The sequence below is a fragment of the Sinocyclocheilus anshuiensis genome, unplaced genomic scaffold (assembly GCF_001515605.1).
Source record: "Sinocyclocheilus anshuiensis isolate Anshui unplaced genomic scaffold, SAMN03320099.WGS_v1.1 scaffold122, whole genome shotgun sequence".
Classification (NCBI taxonomy): domain Eukaryota; kingdom Metazoa; phylum Chordata; class Actinopteri; order Cypriniformes; family Cyprinidae; genus Sinocyclocheilus; species Sinocyclocheilus anshuiensis.
This window is the reverse complement of record NW_015544153.1, coordinates 1,276,600-1,287,460: the sequence shown is the minus strand read 5'-3', so window position 1 is coordinate 1,287,460 and position 10,861 is coordinate 1,276,600. Positions and strand designations below refer to the sequence as shown.

The 10,861-nt window shown below is 35.9% G+C and overlaps 1 long non-coding RNA gene across 1 annotated transcript in view; it reads right to left on the bottom strand.

The window, feature by feature from the left end:
• The window catches only part of LOC107695237 (uncharacterized), a 15,614-nt gene extending 5,528 nt beyond the window's left edge, over window positions 1-10,086 (bottom strand). Inside the window, exons 1-2 of the long non-coding RNA XR_001634975.1 lie at window positions 10,020-10,086; window positions 6,378-6,386 (exon numbers count right to left, since the gene is read on the bottom strand). This is a non-coding gene — a long non-coding RNA (uncharacterized LOC107695237). The remainder of the gene's footprint in view (window positions 1-6,377; window positions 6,387-10,019) is intronic.
• Window positions 10,087-10,861: the final 775 nt, after the last annotated feature.

Here is a 10,861-nt window from a genome sequence, read left to right as displayed (position 1 = left end):
GATAGATAGATAGATAGATAGATAGATAGATAGATAGATCATATCCAATTATATAGTAATTCACAATTATCAACCCCCTAAAACAATTGCATACATGGATATTATTAAAATAATTGCTCAATTTATTTTCTTTATGCCATATAAATCCAGTCAGGGTCAATTCTTGTGGAGTTGCCCTGTTGCTTTGCTAATGCAGTGTTTGTGTGTGAACTGTAAAACAGCCTTTAGTCCAATTGCTTTACAATAGTATGTGTCTGTATGCCCTTTTATTTAGTCTAAAAGCTGGCAGAACCAGGCAGCATTTGTTTGCATCCAGTAAGAGTAAACACAGACCTCTGCTTTTCTGTTTATCAGCTCTCAATGCCTTTCTGCTCATAGTTTATATTGTGAAAATGAAGACCACAGAGCTTCTGTCTATCAGAGCTTATATAATTACATTCTGACCTTGAGGCTATAGTTATTTCTCTTTCTTGCTTTCTCGCGCTCATATACACTGAAAAAGGAATCCGATAAACAACTCCTGTTCTGCCGGTTTTTGAGGACTGACCTCATCAAGCAACACTTTCATTCTGTTTTGTAAGTCTTGAGTGCAAAGTCTGTGGGTGGATGCAAAGTGCTGACAAACATTCCTCTGATTGACTGAATCATTAAAAACTGCGAGTGCTGCCTGCCTCTTTGGGTTGAAATAATGAACTCCACTTTCAGCTAGTCCTCATTTTTTAAGGGATAGTTCACCAAAAAAAGAAAGAAAAGAAGATTCTGTCGTTTATTCAGCCTCATGTCGTTTCAAACCCGTATGACTTTCTGTCTTCCAATATTTTTGTTTGTTTCTCAAACCAGCTTTTGCATGAATAGTGCACTAGTTGGACTACTTTAAAGGGGTCATATGATGCGATTTAAAGTTTTCCTTTCTCTTTGGAGTGTTACAAGCTGTTCGTGAATAGATAAGATCCCTAAAGTTGCAAAGACTAAAGTCTCAAACCCAAAGAGATATTCTTTATAAAAGTTAAGACTCGTCCACGCCCTCCTCGTCTATGCCCTCCTAAAACGCCTCATTCAAACACGCCCCCACGTCTACGTCACTGTGTGGGAAGATTTGCATAACACCACCCAAATGTTCACGCAAAGAAAGAAGGCGTAAATTTGATTCTCGCTGTGGTATTGTTGCCGCCCCCATATTGTGGAGACGCTGTGTGTTTCGTTGTGAAAGTGAAACTACTTTGTTTGGCCTTCCAAAAGAGGACACAACTAGAAATCAGTGGTTAAGTTGTATTTACAACACTGTTCCAGAACAGTTCAAACAAAATATTCAGATGTGTGCAGCGCATTTTACGGAGGATGAGGACTGTTTCCTGGGAGAGTAGCCAACAATGCCGGTGTTCCGGTGAATTCAGTTCCCCTGTTTCGCCACGCATGCTGACCACAGTCTATGATGCTGACAAATAATGCTGACTCACAACCTGTAAGTACGTTTTCATATTTAAAGGATTTGCCACTGATGATTCAAACGCGAGTTTTGAGCAGTGTAGAGTAGCGCTTGTTGTTTGTCGTTTCTCCGATCACAAATGCAGACATGGTTTTATGTTTGCAACGCAACGCGTAAAAAGACAGTATAAGTCATTATAATCAGTAATTATGTCCCCACTGGATGCAACAAATGCCTCGTTTATAATGGGTTTTATTGGTTTTGTCTCATCGCGCTGGGACACGGCATCACAGTATGGTAAGGGGCGTAACATTTCCGTCACACGCTTGAGGAATTCGGCCAATCACAACGCACTGGATAGCTGGCCAATCAGAGCACACCTCGCTTTTCAGAACGATGAGCTTTGTAAAAATCGACAGAAAGGCGGGGCATAGAGGAGAAACAATAATGTACAGTATGTGGAAAATAATAAATAAAATAAATGTTTTTTGAATCTTAAACTGCGTAAACACATTTCATTACACCAAATACACAAAGTAATGTTATTTTTTAGCTACGTCATATGACTCCTTTAATGATACTTTTATAGTACTTTGCCTGCTTTTATACCTACTTTTTAATGATAATCCTTCCTTTTAAAAGCTTGAACACTCCAGTTTCCATTCATTGTAATTGCATAGAGAGAGAGAGAACAGTAAATTCTTCAAAATATCTGTTTTTGTGTTCAACAGCAAAAAAGAAAACTATGGGTTTGGAACAACATAAGGGTGAGTAAATGTTGACAGAATGTTAATTTCTGTGTTTTTGTTTTACTGTGTACAGAAATGGATCCCGCTTTTGTTAATGGTAAAAGATGACAGGATATTTCAACAGTAGGTGTTCTTCAGATAAATTTAGTTTGGAACAAAAGGTGAGACAAAGAAAAAGACATAAAAGGGATGCTTCACATCTGGCTCATTTGATGTCAGGTCAGTTTGATATTTGGTGTCTGGTGAAACTCACCTCAGTTGCAGTAGTGTGTTCAGATGTGCTGGGCTGCTTGACAACTCATCTTAACTGAATCAACTGAACCTAAAGGAGAGTACAGTCCTTTTGAGTCCTGCAGATATGTATGAATGTAATCCTTATCAATCCTCAACAATAATTGACATTCAGCTCACCATCACTGGTGAGTGCCTCACTTTGCCTTGCTTGAGCAGTTTTAATTCTCTACAAGTATCAAAGTTAACAGCTGTTTTTCTGTGTGACACATTCAGTGATTGAAAGGAACTCCTTCGGTTTATGTGTCAAAGTGAATGGAGAAGCAGCACTTCATAAAGCTCTTTTTTCATTCCTTAATTCTCAAGGATGACTTGTATCATACTGTGTTAACCTTTTATTCAAAGCTTATATGGATCATCTAATTAGTGGACCATCATGACAATGTGTTTGTTTTGCATAGAAAAAGAACACGCAGCATTCACACTTTCTGCTCGCCATGAATTTTCAGGGTTATTAATAAAAGAAGAGTTGCTTGTTAGCTAATTAAATGTAATATGTTTATTCCTTACATTGTCTTGTTAATGGTAAAACATTTATTGCATATGATTGGTTGTGCATTCACAATCTCGCTGCTTACTAACTCACATATTTAAATTACCACAAATTACAGCACATGACCTCATGGTATGAAGTCCATTTTGCAAACCCGGATTTTCACAACAGAAAAATAGTATTTTTGCTTTTTATAGTGCTTTTAAAATTGAACCTCTTAGTGTTTTTCTTGGATTTTCCACAATGCTTTCATAGTAACAGGTGAAAGGCACATCAAGGCCCGTCAAGCACACAGGTTTCAAACTTTTGAATTGTGCTCAGGAATGAGGCACTTTCTTTTACTGCCATCATATGTAACAGCATTGTGTTATGGATTTAGATGTTTCTATTGATTGTTTACAAGCAATTTACACATTTAGAGTGGGTTTGAGATAAATTGACACATTTAGAGTGAGTTTGAGTGAGATTGAGATAAAAATTGTTTCAAAAATAGTTGCATATGTGCATTATTTGGTGTTAAGTGTGTGCGTGTGTGTGTGTTTGGCAGTGCAGTGTGGGAGTAGTTTATTCTTTCTGCCTGACCTGCTTTTTAAAGAGAGAGAGGAGAATGAGAGTGAGAAAATGAGAGGGCGATAGGAGCCGCACTTTACATATTAAACATATTACAAGCAAATCCTGACAGGTACACACAAACTGCAGGATTGTTTCACAGCAAATATTTGTGTAGTTGTACACATGCAGTTGGATATTTCTGTCAAAGGAAGTCTACTACCGATACTACAAGAACACTGCATAACTAAGTACTCGGTACCCAAGGCAATGCAGTCACCTGACATAACCCGGCCAGTTCTAATAAATCTAACATTGCTGTAATACAAAACATTCCATTGCTCATTTAAGTAAATTAACATAATTGTGGTCTCATTGGCAGTAGAGTGACTTTATGATTGTAGTCGCCCTCCTCCTGCAGGTACTCAAAGATGGAGGCAGACGGGGTTTATAGACTTGATGGAGACCAATTAAAGTGTTTGAAATAGGGTTGAAGGGTGCACAGAAAGTTCAACCCATCTTCAACCTGTAATATCACCATGTCTTTACTGCAGAGCAGTGATAGTGATATAAGCCAGGATTATTAATCATGTAAAATCTAGCCATGTTGAAATTATTATGTACCTATAGTATTTGGCCTGTAACGGATGTTTCATATGCTCATTAGAAAAACTTGCCTTCCTGCATTTTTTGCTAATCTCCAAAAACATACACATAAAATTTGCTGCAGTTTCCAGCTAAAATGACCACTAGTGGAAGTATAACACCAACAACTTTTATTCATTTTCACAAACTGGAAGCTCCTGTCACCAAGTCAAATTCCTTGTGTGTGTAAACATACTTGGTAATAAAGCTCCTTCTGATTCTGATTCTGACAAAGTGTGGTTATAGGGCAGATTTTCGATTGATAAAGATTAACTTTCATGTTTTTCCTTGCACAATACTATGTTATGACTTCAAACACTTTTATTGCAAGATTTATAAACTAATACATTTTGAGATTTGCATCTCATACTCAGCCTTATATGTATGGATTTTCTGTAAGGTTTCCTCATGTTTGCTTTTGTTAACACTATCGGTTCAAAGTAATGTTATTTTTTAGCTACGTCATATGACTCCTTTAATGATACTTTTATAGTACTTTGCCTGCTTTTATACCTACTTTTTAATGATAATCCTTCCTTTTAAAAGCTTGAACACTCCAGTTTCCATTCATTGTAATTGCATAGAGAGAGAGAGAACAGTAAATTCTTCAAAATATCTGTTTTTGTGTTCAACAGCAAAAAAGAAAACTATGGGTTTGGAACAACATAAGGGTGAGTAAATGTTGACAGAATGTTAATTTCTGTGTTTTTGTTTTACTGTGTACAGAAATGGATCCCGCTTTTGTTAATGGTAAAAGATGACAGGATATTTCAACAGTAGGTGTTCTTCAGATAAATTTAGTTTGGAACAAAAGGTGAGACAAAGAAAAAGACATAAAAGGGATGCTTCACATCTGGCTCATTTGATGTCAGGTCAGTTTGATATTTGGTGTCTGGTGAAACTCACCTCAGTTGCAGTAGTGTGTTCAGATGTGCTGGGCTGCTTGACAACTCATCTTAACTGAATCAACTGAACCTAAAGGAGAGTACAGTCCTTTTGAGTCCTGCAGATATGTATGAATGTAATCCTTATCAATCCTCAACAATAATTGACATTCAGCTCACCATCACTGGTGAGTGCCTCACTTTGCCTTGCTTGAGCAGTTTTAATTCTCTACAAGTATCAAAGTTAACAGCTGTTTTTCTGTGTGACACATTCAGTGATTGAAAGGAACTCCTTCGGTTTATGTGTCAAAGTGAATGGAGAAGCAGCACTTCATAAAGCTCTTTTTTCATTCCTTAATTCTCAAGGATGACTTGTATCATACTGTGTTAACCTTTTATTCAAAGCTTATATGGATCATCTAATTAGTGGACCATCATGACAATGTGTTTGTTTTGCATAGAAAAAGAACACGCAGCATTCACACTTTCTGCTCGCCATGAATTTTCAGGGTTATTAATAAAAGAAGAGTTGCTTGTTAGCTAATTAAATGTAATATGTTTATTCCTTACATTGTCTTGTTAATGGTAAAACATTTATTGCATATGATTGGTTGTGCATTCACAATCTCGCTGCTTACTAACTCACATATTTAAATTACCACAAATTACAGCACATGACCTCATGGTATGAAGTCCATTTTGCAAACCCGGATTTTCACAACAGAAAAATAGTATTTTTGCTTTTTATAGTGCTTTTAAAATTGAACCTCTTAGTGTTTTTCTTGGATTTTCCACAATGCTTTCATAGTAACAGGTGAAAGGCACATCAAGGCCCGTCAAGCACACAGGTTTCAAACTTTTGAATTGTGCTCAGGAATGAGGCACTTTCTTTTACTGCCATCATATGTAACAGCATTGTGTTATGGATTTAGATGTTTCTATTGATTGTTTACAAGCAATTTACACATTTAGAGTGGGTTTGAGATAAATTGACACATTTAGAGTGAGTTTGAGTGAGATTGAGATAAAAATTGTTTCAAAAATAGTTGCATATGTGCATTATTTGGTGTTAAGTGTGTGCGTGTGTGTGTGTTTGGCAGTGCAGTGTGGGAGTAGTTTATTCTTTCTGCCTGACCTGCTTTTTAAAGAGAGAGAGGAGAATGAGAGTGAGAAAATGAGAGGGCGATAGGAGCCGCACTTTACATATTAAACATATTACAAGCAAATCCTGACAGGTACACACAAACTGCAGGATTGTTTCACAGCAAATATTTGTGTAGTTGTACACATGCAGTTGGATATTTCTGTCAAAGGAAGTCTACTACCGATACTACAAGAACACTGCATAACTAAGTACTCGGTACCCAAGGCAATGCAGTCACCTGACATAACCCGGCCAGTTCTAATAAATCTAACATTGCTGTAATACAAAACATTCCATTGCTCATTTAAGTAAATTAACATAATTGTGGTCTCATTGGCAGTAGAGTGACTTTATGATTGTAGTCGCCCTCCTCCTGCAGGTACTCAAAGATGGAGGCAGACGGGGTTTATAGACTTGATGGAGACCAATTAAAGTGTTTGAAATAGGGTTGAAGGGTGCACAGAAAGTTCAACCCATCTTCAACCTGTAATATCACCATGTCTTTACTGCAGAGCAGTGATAGTGATATAAGCCAGGATTATTAATCATGTAAAATCTAGCCATGTTGAAATTATTATGTACCTATAGTATTTGGCCTGTAACGGATGTTTCATATGCTCATTAGAAAAACTTGCCTTCCTGCATTTTTTGCTAATCTCCAAAAACATACACATAAAATTTGCTGCAGTTTCCAGCTAAAATGACCACTAGTGGAAGTATAACACCAACAACTTTTATTCATTTTCACAAACTGGAAGCTCCTGTCACCAAGTCAAATTCCTTGTGTGTGTAAACATACTTGGTAATAAAGCTCCTTCTGATTCTGATTCTGACAAAGTGTGGTTATAGGGCAGATTTTCGATTGATAAAGATTAACTTTCATGTTTTTCCTTGCACAATACTATGTTATGACTTCAAACACTTTTATTGCAAGATTTATAAACTAATACATTTTGAGATTTGCATCTCATACTCAGCCTTATATGTATGGATTTTCTGTAAGGTTTCCTCATGTTTGCTTTTGTTAACACTATCGGTTAGGTTTAGGGTAGGGTTTAGTGTAGGTGGTATGTTACACCTGAAATGGGCGCTATTTTCATGTTTCTTGTATCACACTGTGGATTCACTCTCTCTTGTTTCATGCAAACATCTTGCATCTCAGTTCAGAATTAATATTAGCCTACTGTAATACTGTTGCAGTGTTCATCTTGTTGCTAGGCTAACTATTTTGCACATTGTAATGGGCTATTATTTTTTAGCAGAAGCTTTAAAATAATATAAACTGTAAAAAAGTGTTCATGTTTTACATGAATGTACTATTTCAGTTTTTCTACTTAAAAATTATGTTTATTTCAGTGTGTTACTTGCCATTTCTTTGTAATTGTTTGTGAAATTTACTAGCAATTACTGAGTGAAAATTGCTTCTTTGCAAAATACATTTAGTCATTTATATATATATATATTTGATGAACATTAGTTTTGGTATTCTGTGGGGAAAAGGTTGTTGAACTACAGGTTTTGTAAACACTTTAGCCGATAGACAACAAGGTTTAGAAGAACATAAATGAGAAATTACATAACTAATCCTCATTAAATGTCTTTTTCATGCTCATGAAAAGATTTAACAGATTCCAGTTTGTTTTTTTAAGTCTTGGCCTGTAGGTTAATGATTCTTGTTTGGCTGTGGGGTTATCGCTTTCTCTCGCTGCTGACTGCATCTATATTGTAAAGCGAGAACAGGAGACAGAGCTGAAGACCCTAATTAACTCCGCTCTAATTGTAGTGATTATCAGGACCTCAGGAGGAAGAGGGAAAAAAAGAAAGAAACAAAAGCTCTACATTTTGAAATTTTAACCTGATATGAAAAACGTCATGTTGATAAAACAGTGAGAACTTTTACAATGGCAGAAACATGAAAGTCTTTTGAAACAGTACATGTACATGTGCCATTTTAGAGACATGATCAGTAACTTGAAATAATATTAAAGGTTTCATGGATATAGAAAACAATATTATCATACATCAGTGGCAATAATACTGCAGTAAAATTTGAAATGCTGGAAGCAGCATTAATAATACTAATATTATTCTTATTATTATTGACTTCAGAGGATTTTATTGATTTATCATTTAATGATTTTTTTTCATGATTGTTTCAGTAAGTTACTTAATTTTGAATAGAAGGGATTTCTGACTATATCATGCCCACATGTGACATTTCTCCTTACAAGGTTTGTCAGTGGTATCCACTAGCGGCAGATTGATTCTATGACCTGATAGAAGACCTCTCCTCTATTTTGTGTCTTTAATGATTCTCATATGTCTCTATCAGGTTGGCATCTCTGCGGGACATGTATGATCTTCTGTCCACCCTTGTGTGCGTGTCTCACTGAACCCTGTTGAAGCGGCTTGAGCAGAAGCCTGATCAATTTAGAGCAGCACACTGTGCATATCAGAGGAGAGAGAGAGAGAAAAATTATAGAAATAAAGAGGAGAAGAAAATGGTGAGATTAGGAGACAATGTGTTTTAAAAGCTAAAGTAAGAATGTCTGAAATTAATTAGTGTCTGTCAGGGGCGAACTGGGACAAAAATTCAGCCCTGGCACTGTAGCCACACCGGCCCACATGGATGTAAACATTACAGCAAAATATTTTCTCACTGACTGCTCTCAACATTGGAATACACATGAATACAAACAAGTAATAATAGCAAAAAAGGGAATAGAATATATAGCAAAAACTATAAATAGTAGCATCAGTAAATCCTTTTTGATATACAATTATTTGTGAAGTATGCTGAAGTGTTGCTAGTATGTGCTTATTTATACAGTAACGCTCAAAGGAATGGTTCACCCCCAAATTATTGGATGGTCTGGGGATGAGTAAATCATCAGGAAATTATCATTTTGGGGTGAACTATTCCTTTAAATACAACACTAATGAAGTTCAAGGATTCTGTAGTATATGTTTACACAACCAACTGCAGTTATGCTTCTATACTTAGCACAGAACAAGCTGTATGTCCAGATGATGTTCTGGAGTTCTAACACATGTTTCTTCTTCATAGTCCCTAACATCATCTGGATCCTTCCCATTAACACGTGACCACCTGGTGCTCCATTTCACCTCATTAACTGCCCAAACTGTCGAGTGCTAAAAATGTTACTCTGAGAATGAAACTGTTACACTCGTATGCCCTCTGTAGACTTCTTGTGCTGTAACACATCAATAAGCATGTTAGATTGAAACCTATGGAATCCTGAACAATATCATTTCAAAACAGGGTTATTACAGTTAACGAAAACTTAAATCTTAAAATATATATATAAAAATATATTTTAAAAAATCGAAATAAATACTGTCTAAAAATATATACAAGCTACTTTATTTAAACTATTAGCCTATATTTAAAAACAAACCTATTTTGTTTCTGCTAGCCAAGCAACATTTCTCTCTTCTTTTTTTTTTTTTTGTTTAAGTTGAAGTATTAAAACAACTACAACTAAATGAAATAAAACTAAAAACTTAATAAATAAAAAAAACACTATAAAAATATAAAAATGACAAGAACACAGAATAAAAAAAAATATTAAAACTTTGAAATTAAAAGGAAAAAATGAAATACAAAAAGAAAATGTGATTCAAAACAAAAACTAAAATATTAATAAAAAAGTATAATACTATATCAATGATACTAAATGCATAAAAATGCCAGCGCAAAGGTAATAGCAAGAACACACAATTAAAAAAACAGGATTAAAAGCGCCCTCTAGTGGAGAAAACATACCCATACAGAGATAACAAAAAATGTAATTAACATGACCAACCAGGGGCGGACAGGGACAAAAATTCAGCCCTGGCACTGTAGCCACACCGGCCCACATTACCACACCGACACAGCCCCACCCACAGACACACACATTCACTACTTACATTTGTGTACAGATGGTGAAATAATATAAGCAGTACCATATACGTAACAGATATTTAAACATTTAATGTATGTGTCTGGCAAACAATGCTTACTACTTTTTAAAGGGCACACGTTTATAACAAATTTACACATACAGTAAAAACAAAAGAAAAAGAATCTGAGGATGTTGTAGAATCTGTGTGCTGTCTGTTTATGCCATTTGTCTGCTGTTGCTGTCATTCTCTACAGTATGTTGTTCTTTGTTGTCACCGTCTGTCTGTTGGGTTTTTCCTACCTCTACCATACTCCTCCCCGTCTCTGCTAGGCCTACTGTAGCATCCTTCCTCACAGCACTGAAGTGTAGCACATGATTGAGTCAAAAACTGCTCTACTGCTGTATAAGAGATTAAAAATGAAATACCTTACCTTCAGTGTACTGAGGCCGGTTGGTGTTCACCAGACTGCTGTTCAGAGAAGACAGCTGCCACAAGCACTTGTCCATAATATGACACATAATTATTCAGTTAAAGGCAAGTTCCACTATTGTTGTGAATTGTAGATTACAGACACATTAATTCCTTGATATTTGCATACTTTACAAGAAAGAAAGAAAACTTCTATACATATCTACTTGAGGCCTCAGTCATAAAACCAATTGAAAAGCAGCATTTCCTCTGTATTACAGTAGTAAGTGTTACTACAGCAAAGCAATAATTACTGCAAGACAAAGAGCTCGTTCAGTTTAAACCTTAAATGTGTGATCACGT